The sequence below is a fragment of the Cannabis sativa genome, chromosome 3, assembly GCF_029168945.1.
Source record: "Cannabis sativa cultivar Pink pepper isolate KNU-18-1 chromosome 3, ASM2916894v1, whole genome shotgun sequence".
NCBI classification, from domain to species: domain Eukaryota; kingdom Viridiplantae; phylum Streptophyta; class Magnoliopsida; order Rosales; family Cannabaceae; genus Cannabis; species Cannabis sativa.
The window spans coordinates 53,367,728-53,379,218 of NC_083603.1; the positions used below are offsets into that span (position 1 = coordinate 53,367,728).

The 11,491-nt window shown below is 41.0% G+C and overlaps 1 long non-coding RNA gene across 1 annotated transcript; it reads right to left on the reverse strand.

Moving 5' to 3' along the window:
- Positions 1-892: 892 nt before the first annotated feature.
- Positions 893-1,634, reverse strand: LOC115711597 (uncharacterized). The gene is made up of 2 exons (XR_004010554.2): positions 1,273-1,634; positions 893-1,160 (listed from the first exon to the last, which is right to left on the reverse strand). It is a non-coding gene; the product is annotated as an uncharacterized LOC115711597 (long non-coding RNA).
- Positions 1,635-11,491: the final 9,857 nt, after the last annotated feature.

Consider the following 11,491-nt stretch of genomic DNA (forward strand, 5'->3'; position numbering starts at 1 on the left):
AAATTAAAATATATTTTTTTTTTCAAAACAAAGTGTAAATCCCAATTTGAAACTTTTGTGGTATTTTTGCTAAGTTAGGCTTTGGACCTAAAACAATATTATTTCTCCGTTATTTTTCGAGAAAATCAAAATTTAAAAGTTACATAAAACTGATTTTCGGTCCAACTTTGACCCCTTGCAAAAACTTTAATTACGAATCATTTTGGCTAAAACTAATAGAAAGTAAAACTAGAAAATTCCCAATTTACTATCCATCCAATAAACCTCATGTGAAAATAAACCTCATGTGAAAAAAAAAAAAAAGAAAAAAAAAGTAATAATAAACCACATGTGAAAATAAATTTTTATTCTTGAGTTATAAGTTTCACAAGTTACAAGTTTAAAACAGCCAGTAAGATAAATATCCAAGCTTTCGTGGTTTTCTTACAAAAAGTATAACTCCAATCCTACTTGGAGTGTAAATTTGAAAAATTACAATGATTCTTATACATGTTGAAAACATGTCAAAAAAAAATCGTAATATTTGACTTAGCACAAAATGCTTAAAAAGTGCTCACTATACAGATACCCTAATTTACCCAAAAAAATTCCAGATTTCTAAGGTTAGGTTACAAAAATCTTCACTCAAATTCAACAATGAATTTTAACCTAAAAATTAATAGAAAACTGTATACATATTATAACTATCATGATGAGTTTTAGCCCATTAAAAATATCCAAATCATTTTTACAATCTGGGTAGTTAATCTGCCCAAAACTTTCCTAAATTTTACTCGAACTTCCAACACCCATAACTTGAGTTTTAAAGAAGTCATTGGAGTGATTCCAAAGCTAAATCTCATGTACTCTTCGAGTAATTTAGAGCCATATAAATATTTTACAAATTCAGAGGAGTAATGCTAGAATCTAACCCATTGGATGTCAGATCCAAGAACAGATTTTTACAATTCCAACAAAATAAATGAAACTCAAAAGCAGCATCCATGCATGATCAGAGCTCTAGTCTTAATATTACACATTCTAAACTACCTATAAAAATTATTACAAATCAAAAACAATCATGGATCGTAAAGAAATTATGAAAAATAACTTCTTTTGCCTCTTGAAGCTTTGATTTTGTGTTTAAGCTTACCAAATCTTGAATTCTCTTTCTTCTAACCCTATCAATACAGAACCAACCCCATTAACACCCATGAATAGCATAGAGAAGATTAGAAGAAGTTTTAGATAAAGATAATGGGAGAAATTTCAACAAAATAAAGAACCACTTACTTGACAAGAAAAACTGTAGCTTGGCGCTTCACGAATTGATTGTCAAGTATGAAGCTTTATCTTAGCTTGTTAATGGTGATATTATGAAAAATTTACCCATTAAGGCTAAAAGTTTTGGTTCAAAATCAGGGTCCCTCAATCATTTTAAACTAGATGATGGAGGAATAGCCTAGAGATAATGGAGTAGTGGATTCGATTCAATCGATTCAAAGAGAAAGAGATAGAATTACCCTCTTTAAATGCATTCGTGGGATCGCTTAATTAATAAGTAATTATTACAAATGATAAAATGAAATCATGGGTTGGAGAAGAATCAAGAGGGTCGGGATTTATATTAAGGCTAAGATGAGCCCCTACCCAAAAAAAAAAAACAACAAAAGTCACATTTCATATGCTCGATAAACGCTAAAATAATATGACTGATAACCATATCTAACCATACAGTACATATATAGAAACACAAAACCCATAAATTCAAATGAAACTAACAAGTACAGCACATCACAAACAACATTCCACTCACCAACAACACGCCACTCACAAAACGAAACACAGTTGAAAATTAAAATTCATATTCATAGATAGAGATTTGCTTTGAAAACGCTTTGATCCTCAATTTCTGGAAGAAAAGCCTTCTCGTTTGTTCCATATTATATATCTTTGAATCGACCACAAACATAAATAACATTTAATGAATAATATAAATACATACCTTCTTTCTCTCTTTCGGTCTTTATGCCTTTATATATAATCTCAAGTTCCGAACATAAATGAGGCAAAAACAAGCTTATGATATAACAGCATTAAGCCGAACAATATCATAAGCTTGCTTTTACCTCATCAATGTTCCACACTTGATCTTCCTCACCATCACCATGTTCAAAAATTCAAATGATTATTTTAGGTTTGAATGTCAATTTAACTATTATATATATAGTTGACCAAGTTTCTATATTTAAAATTTAAAATGGTAATTAAATTTATAGTTTCTTAATGACCAAGTTTCAAAACTAAAACCCTAGATTTTAGCTCCACAAAATCAATTTATACCTTTTTTATTGTTATGTCAAATTATAAAAATATCTCACACAACAATAAAAAACTAATTTTATATTATAATAATTACCATTTTAGTCTATTTTTTATTATCACATATCTTATAGTTATTATTATTATTATTATTATATTTTTTAAAAAATAAATCAAAAACGTTAAAAGTATATATATTGATTAATATTTTATGTGTATATAAATAAAATTTACAATTAATTATATTTGATTTAAGTTTTAATATTTTGTTTGGAATTTATTTTTTATTTTCTAACTTTTAAAAAATATTTTATATTTTTATTAAAAAAAAAATTAAAATAATAGTAAATATTAATTTGTACTTTTATACTTTTTTTTATACAAAAAATTATTAAAATAATTGTAAAATATGATTTTATAGATTTATGTTTTAATAAAATATTAAAATTGAGAGAATTAAAGAGAAAATAAAAAAAAAAAAATTTAAAGTGATTGATATTGATTGATATTAATTTTCAAACCATACTTTCTACCATAAAAGTACGCATAAAAATCCTAAATTTTCCCATAATATTAACTAGTTACTTATTACACAAGTTTTCACTGTCTTATTTAGTTTTAGTTACCGAAAGGAGGGACATTACATTATATTTATATATTAGTTTTAGTTACCGAAAGGAGGGACATTACATTATATTTATATATTCATATTTCCAAAATTTTACATTATTTTCATAATTAAAATTCCACTATGAATTTATATATATACTAAACTCTAGATGTTTATTACAATCTAGTTGTGCACCTACTATATATTTCTATTTGTATTATAAAATACTTTATTCTTTAATTACTATAATCATTTATCTTTAATACGAGAAAAGTTTTTCTTATTAATTTATATTCTCATCTAAATATATCTAAATAATTTGTCCAAGGTTATTAACTAATATTTATTAAATAATTATATTTTTACTCTTAGTTCAAAATCTGAAAATGCATGTAAACTTTTTCATTAATTTTTTTTTATCCCAGATTTGATTTTCCATATACTAAGTTAAGTAGTAAGTAACACTAATTTTAAAAATTGGATCAATCTTTTATAACGTACAATCTTTTTATCTTATTTATTAGTTTTTGAATTCTATTTATTATAAAGAATAATAATTGTTTCAACAAGAAAATTTTATTTTTTTACATAATAAATGTCAACTAGAATTCAAACATATTTTAGAATAGTATAATCCAACTAAAATGTTCAACAAGTCTTTGTTTTTCTCCAAAAAAAAAAACAATAAATAAATAATCACACTTATTTTATACTCTTTAGTTAATCCATTTAATTGAGTCATATTTACTTAATGAGATTTATTTAATGGATTTAAGAATTTTATTAATTTTCTCAATACATTTTAATTTTATCTTCTAACTTTAAATTAAATTTTTTTGATTTAAAATTATTAATTTTAAATCATACCCATATATATAAGTTTGGTTAAAATAGAACCCATAAAATATATATGATGGAATCCTTATTTTTAACCCTTAGATGTTAATATAATGGTTGATAATGGCTGACTAGGCTTAATTCACTTTTTTAACTTTTTAAACTTTTAGAATTGTAATCTAGTAGTAATCTGCTGATGTTGCTCCTAAATTCGCCCAATATACGTGGACCAGTCAAGAGGTAACACGTGGATCAGATAACTTGGAAAGATTTGCTAAGTCTTTTTATGCCACCAGGAAGCGCTATTAACATGGGTCCCGGAGGAGACACCCGGAGTATAAGCTACTCCCGGAAGCTAGTATAGCGTGAAGGCTCTCCGGGATGTGTCAGGTCTCTCCCGAGAAATCAAGTCGCATTTAATGCTGCATGGGAGGAAGCGTGTTGGGACTGTAACACGCAATAAAGTCTGACGGCACAACCCCCAAACAGCAGCGCTACAGTAATGATCATTTAAGTCTAGCGACGGCTACTCTGCGAAGAGTCACGTCAATCATAAGACAAAAAGGACATTCTCCATAAAAGCCCTACATCACCTAGGGATTTGACCATGCATCACCCATGGTATATTCATCGGAAATGCCCAACTTTATGGATACTTACAGATACATGTGTAAGAACAATTCTAGGGATTACCCCACCAAAAACACTATAAATACCCCCTCAAAGCTCATTTAAGGGGGTCGGAGAATCTTGGTTGCAAAAGAGCAAGAAGAGAAAAACTCACCAAGAACATTCTCTGTGTTTAAGGAAAAAACATTCTCTCAAGTGTAAAATCTGTATTAAATACATCCATTAATAGCAGTGGCTCGTGGACTAAGGCTCATTAACGCCCCAACCACGTAAAAAGTCTTCATCTCGCTTTCTTACAGCTTATCTATAAAAATATATTTTAATAGTTGCCGAAAACCTCGGTCAACATTTTGGTGCTTTCATTGAGAGCTGAAGAAAGCTGCTTCACAACAAGTATTTAACTTCACGATAATGGTGGAGACAAGAGCTACACGTCATCCTCGCCCTCTAGAAGACGCTCAAGATCCCAATGAGGAAGATGTAGCCTCAAGGGCAGCAGAGGAGTCCGAGGAAGAAGTTCCAGATGAAAACCACGAGGAACACCTCGACGAGTACGCTTATGATGATGGAAGCTACCAAGAGCTGGTGCTCCTCAGACAAAAAGCTATCGGTCATGAAGCTGAGATCGAAGCTCAGAAAGTGCAAAACCAAAAAATGCACGAAGTAATGCTAGCTATGCAGAAAGCCATGGAGGCTGCTGGTATTCACGTGCATCCCAAGGCGATGGCCGCTGGACTCGACGGGGAGCCAGCGACGTCTTCGCCTAATTCCCAGCAGCAAAGGCCTAGGGAACCTAGCCCTATAAGGCACCCTGCTGAGGAAAACCAAGCAAAAAACCCTACTTCTGCCCCTGGTCGAAAGAAAAAGGCGCAGGATCCGCGTAAGGTCCGCTCAGATTTCCCTAAAGGGAAAGGTCCGCAGAGGGGCAAGCCCCAAAGAGGGAGTCTTGGCCCTCAGGATCGAGGGGACCGGAAAAGCGTTTCCGTGCACCAGGAACCAGGGGGTAGAGGAAGAGGAGGACAGAGATGTCCACCCATTGATCTGAGAAATCAAATCAATGGGAATCAAGGTGACCTCCGGGATCACCTTGATCAAAAAAGATACAGACCCGAAGTCTCCTCGGGTACTGTAAACGAAGGGATTATGGCAGAGCTTGCCATCCTTCGAAAAGATATTGCCCGAGTCTCCCGGAGGCAGAAGGGAGATGACTCCGACTCGGACAGTGAGGACCGGGAGCCTTGTGCCAAGCATATCCTGGAGGCGGAGCTCCCTAAAAATTTCAAGATGCCCGAGATGGCGGCATATACTGGGAACTCCGACCCCAGTGATCACTTGTCACGATTCAACCGAATCATGACAGTCATGCGGGTCAGCAATGACGCCAAATGCCTATGCTTCCCCCTCACTCTGAGCGGATCGGCAGAGGAATGGTTCAAGAAATTGGAACCAGGATCGGTGGGATGTTGGAACAAACTCCAAACCAACTTCCGGAGACAATTTGTCGCCGCCAGGAAGGTCAACTTGGAGGTTAGTGCCTTGACCAACATCAAGCAACTACCCACCGAAACCTTGAAGAATTACATCAAGAGGTTCCGAGAGGAAGCCTCGAAGACCAAGAAGGTCGACGACGGACAACAGCTTGCGCTTCTCCAAGCAGGAATCCGCACCGGGACTCCCTTCTGGAACGAATTGCAGCAAGAAGGCGCCGCTAGCCTTCAGGACTTCCAGAAGCGAGTCCAAAAATATATTAATCTCGAAGAAGCCCAGATCGTGGCTTACGGAGGCTATTATCCCACCGGGATAGCAGGATACATGCCAGGAGTATCGCCCTCGGGTACTGTCCCGACCGCGACCCCTCCGATAAGTGGCATACAGTTTTCTGCTACTCCCGGATACAGCCAGGGCCAAGCTTTGCCCCCGGCATCTTCCCATTACGGCAACCCGTCCGGGGTGAATGGACGGACTCCTTCACAAGCCGCCCCAATCGCTAGCTTAACAGGCCCTACCCAAGGGTCGAGAAGCAAAAGGTCTTCCAAGGGCAGCACCCGAACGGGAGAGAAGCGCCAAAAGAAGGGGTACACACCCCAATACACCCAGTACACAGAGCTCACGGACTCTCAGGAACGTGTATATTTTGCCACAAGGCAGAATACGCACTACCGGAGACCCCAGCCATTGTACAGAGACAGCTCCCGGAGAGATCCGAGTAAAAGGTGCGAGTACCACAACGACATTGGCCACAGCACCAACGAGTGTAAAAATCTCAAAGATGAGATTGAGAATCTGATCCGTTTGGGCCACCTCTATGAGTGGATCAAAAATAGGTTACCCCACCTTAACCCGGGGCAGGTGGCAGGGGGTATGCCTTCGGGAACACCAGGGGGTACAGCAGGAGTATTGTCTCCAGCTGCTCCCGCAGGTGACGCCCAGCATATACCCGGATTACCGCCCCGGCCTAATGGACGGGTAGCCATGATCTCCGGAGGTCCCCATATCGGAGGAAACACTCGGAAGGAGCGAAAGAGATATGCCGAGGCCGCAAGACACAGTGAGGTGTGGGAGGTCACTCAACTCCCAGCTCAAAGGCCTCGGCTAATGGACCAACCCATAACGTTCACGGAAGAAGACGCCAAGACGGTGCGCTTTCCTCATCACGACCCGCTGGTCATAGAGACCCCCATCGCAAATAAAGTGGTGGCTAGGGTCCTGATTGACAATGGAAGTTCCGTGAACTTGCTCTTCAAAGAAGCCTTCACTGCGATAGGGTTGACCGACCGGGACCTCTCTCCTAGTGGATCGCAGCTCACAGGGTTTAACGGGACAACGCTAATCCCGATGGGAAAAGTCAGGCTCCCAGTTACCCTGTGCCCGGATACCCCCCAAAGCACGTTCAAGTATTGCACCTTTGTGGTGGTAGACTGTCCAACAGCCTACAACGCGATCTTAGGCCGACCGGCCCTCGTCGACTTTGGTGCAATAACTTCAATCCGACACCTATGCCTAAAATTCCCTACCCAGGAAGCCGGAGTCGGAACGGTGAGGGGAAATCAAGGAGAGGCCAGGCAGTGTTACAACGTTGCCACCCACTTGCCAGTACTCATGGTCCGGGGGCCCCCTGAAGTAGAGAAGGCTGAAGAAGACGAGCTGGATCCTCGTATAGGATCCGAAAGGATCGTAGAGCCAATGGAGGACGTCGAAGAGATACCAGTGTGCGACGACGACTCCACCAAAGTACTCCGGATAGGGAGAAGCCTAGATCCGGAGGAAAAAGATAAAATAATAAAAACACTGAAGGGCGCCATCGATATTTTCGCATGGCGCCAAGAAGACATGACCGGCATCAGCCCTCATGTCATCACCCATGTACTCAATGTCAACCCGGACATGCCCCCTGTACAGCAAAAGAGACGCCCGCTCGACTCGGTGAAAGCCGAGGCCTTAGAGAAAGAGGTGGATAAACTTTTGTCCAATAGCATGATCCGCGACGTATACTATCCGGAATGGCTAGCCAATCCGGTCCTGGTGCCCAAGCCAAACGGGACTTGGCGGGTTTGTATAGATTTCACAGATCTAAACAAAGCCTGCCCAAAGGACTGCTTTCCGCTGCCCAGGATCGACCAGATGGTGGACGCCACGTCCGGGTTTAAACTGCTATCTTTCATGGATGCCTATGCTGGGTACAACCAAATAAAAATGCATACGGCAGACCAGGAGTGCACTAGCTTCAGGACCGATAAGGGGGTATATTGTTACCTAGTCATGCCTTTCGGACTGAAAAACGCCGGAGCAACCTATCAAAGAATGGTTAACCGGATGTTTAAAAGCCTCCTGGGACGAAACATGGAAGTATATGTAGACGACATGCTCGTCAAATCCAAAGCATGCAACAGCCATGCAAGCGACTTAGAGGAATGTTTCGATGTCGTCCGGAGATACGGCATGAAACTCAACCCGAAAAAATGCACCTTCGGGGTCAAATCGGGAAAATTCCTGGGCTTCATAGTCAGCCAAAGGGGGATCGAGGCAAACCCGGAGAAAATCCAAGCTCTCCTGGACATGCCATCCCCCAAGAAACATAAGGACGTGCAAAGTTTGACCGGAAAGGTAGCCGCACTGAGCCGCTTTATCTCACGGTCCACGGACAAGTGCATACCCTTCTTCAACATACTGAAGAAATGCCAAAAGTTCGAATGGACAGATGAATGCGAGGAGGCATTCAAAAGGTTAAAAGACCATATGGCTAAGCCTCCTATCCTGTCAAAACCCGTCCTTGGAGAAGACTTGTTCCTCTACCTGGCCGTCTCCGAGCATGCGGTCAGTGCCGCATTGGTCCGGGAGGAGGAAAAAAATTCAGCACCCCGTGTACTATGTTAGTAAACGCATGGTAGGGGTCGAGACAAGGTATCCGGTTATTGAAAAGTTAGTATTCTGCCTCCTGATGGCATCACGGAAGTTGAGACCATACTTCCAAGCCCATCCGATCAGAATTTTGACCAATCATCCTCTCCGGCAAGTTCTCCAAAAGCCCGAAGCATCCGGAAGACTCCTCAAGTGGGCAATGGAGCTGAGTCAGTTCGACTTACATTACGTGCCCCGGATTTCCATAAAAGGCCAAGCCCTGGCGAACTTCATCACCGAATGTAATGAAGCCGAGGCAACAGCCAATACACCGGAGCCACCCATCCCCACTTGGAGAGTATTTGTGGATGGAGCCTCTAATGAAAACGGTTCAGGAGCCGGAGTGGCTATGATATCACCTACTGGGTTGCGGCTCCAGGCAGCACTCCGATTCAACTTCACAGCTTCGAATAATGAAGCCGAATATGAGGCCCTGATAGCAGGGCTAAAATTGGCTAAAGCTGTAGGAGCCAAGAGGGTGGAAGTCTACAGCGATTCTCAGCTGGTCGTAAACCAAGTTTCCGGAGAATACCAAACTCGCGGCGAGAGGATGGCCGCGTACGTAACAATAGTCCGAGAACTGCTCCACGAGTTCACGGACTATAAAATAGAAAGGATCCCCCGAGAAAAGAACGCTCACGCGGACTGTCTGGCTAAGTTAGCCTCGGACAGCGAAATCGAAGAGCTGGGGGTAGTACCAGTGGAACGTTTGGCAGAGCCAAGCATCAAAATAAAAGAGACCACACAAACGGTTGGGCAAGAACCCAGCTGGATGGTCCCCATCATAAAATACATAACTACAGGTGAGTTGCCCCAAGAGAGGGCACTGTCTCGAAAGATTCAGTATCAGGCTCATCGTTATGTAATGATGGATCAAATTCTCTACCGAAGAGGACTCAGCATGCCTTATTTAAGGTGTGTATCGGACCCTGAAGCTAGACAAATTATGCTGGAGGTCCATGAAGGGTTCTGTGGAGATCATACGGGAGGACCCAGCCTCTCAAAGAAAATATTGAGGCAGGGATACTTCTGGCCAACAATGAAAAAAGATTGTATAGACTATGTCCAAAAGTGTGACTCGTGCCAAAGGTACGCGAACATACCGAGAGCTCCTCCAAATGAGATCACTCTGATGACCAGCCCCTGGCCCTTCGCGGTCTGGGGCATAGATCTCATCGGGTCTCTACCTACGGGAAAAGGAGGAGTAAAGTATGCAATAGTAGCAGTGGACTACTTCACCAAGTGGACAGAGGCTGAGCCTATGAAGACGATAACCGCTAAGAAGGCGTTGGACTTTGTTATCAAAAACATAGTGTGTCGATACGGCTTACCTCACAAAATAGTCTCAGACAATGGAAAGCAATTTGATTGCGAGGAATTTACTGACTTTTGCAACCAACACGGAGTAGTGAAAAGCTTCTCCGCGGTAGCCCGGCCTCAAACAAACGGCCAGGCGGAAGCGGTCAATAAAATCCTAAAGGTCACCTTGAAAAAGAAGCTGCTGGCCTGTAAAAATAACTGGCCTGAAGAATTGCCAAGGGTATTGTGGGCCTACCGGACGACCCCCAGAACCACAACCGGTCACTCGCCATTCTCAATGGCGTACGGTTGTGAAGCAATGGTCCCGGTGGAAACATTATTCCCATCCCACAGGAGGACGACTTACGATCCGGCCGCCAATCAGGCCCTGCTCCAAGAAGCTCTGGATCAAGTCGAAGAACTCCGGGATGAGTCCCAAATACGGATGGCCGCTTATCAAAAGAAGGTGACCAAGTATTTTAACTCCAAGGTTAAAAACAAAAAATTCGCTATTGGGGATATGGTCCTAAGAAGGGTCTTCCCAGCCACCCAAGAACCCGGAGTGGGGGTACTTGGACCGAATTGGGAAGGACCATATGAAATCGAGGACGAAATCGGCTCTGGCACTTACAAACTGAAGAGAATGGACGGAACTACTGTCCCAAGAGCCTGGAATGCCGATCACCTCAGAAAATATTACCAGTAGCGAATTAGACTTAGATTTTGTTCAAAGGGTTTGTACCGTCCAAATGTATGCCTCCTCTATATTAAATAAAACTGAGTGCCTTAAAAACAAAGTTTCTATGCCACTCAGGGGGGTACTAGGGCATACCGCACGGACAAACAAAAACAATCTAAGTAAAATATCCTGACCCAAAGGGCAGGTCAAGCTAAGTAAAATATCCTGACCCAAAGGGCAGGTCAAGCTAAGTAAAATATCCTGACCCAAAGGGCAGGTCAAGCTAAGTAAAATATCCTGACCCAAAGGGCGGGTCAAGCTAAGTAAAATATCCTGACCCTAAGGGCAGGTCAAGCTAAGTAAAATATCCTGACCCAAAGGGCAGGTCAAAAAATATGCGCAAAAATAAAAAGCATAAGTATAAAAACCCTGAGCCAAAGGACAGGTTGAAATATATAAGTGTGAAAAAAAGACCGTATATATATATATAAAAAAAAAATATCCTAGCCCGAAGGGTAGGTCATACACATGTAAATGGCCCGGGGACAGGCCTTAAATTGTCTCCCCTTCAAATAAAAGCTGCCGCCTGCATGCAAATTGTTCTAAGGCAGCAGCAAGTATGTACAAACAAAAAAAAAAGAGTTATAAAAAGAACGGGTAAAATCTGGGTCAATAATATGGCAGCTCAGTCAGCCCGCGGAGGAAGACGAGGTCCGATCCGTGCCTCAAGCTCAGCA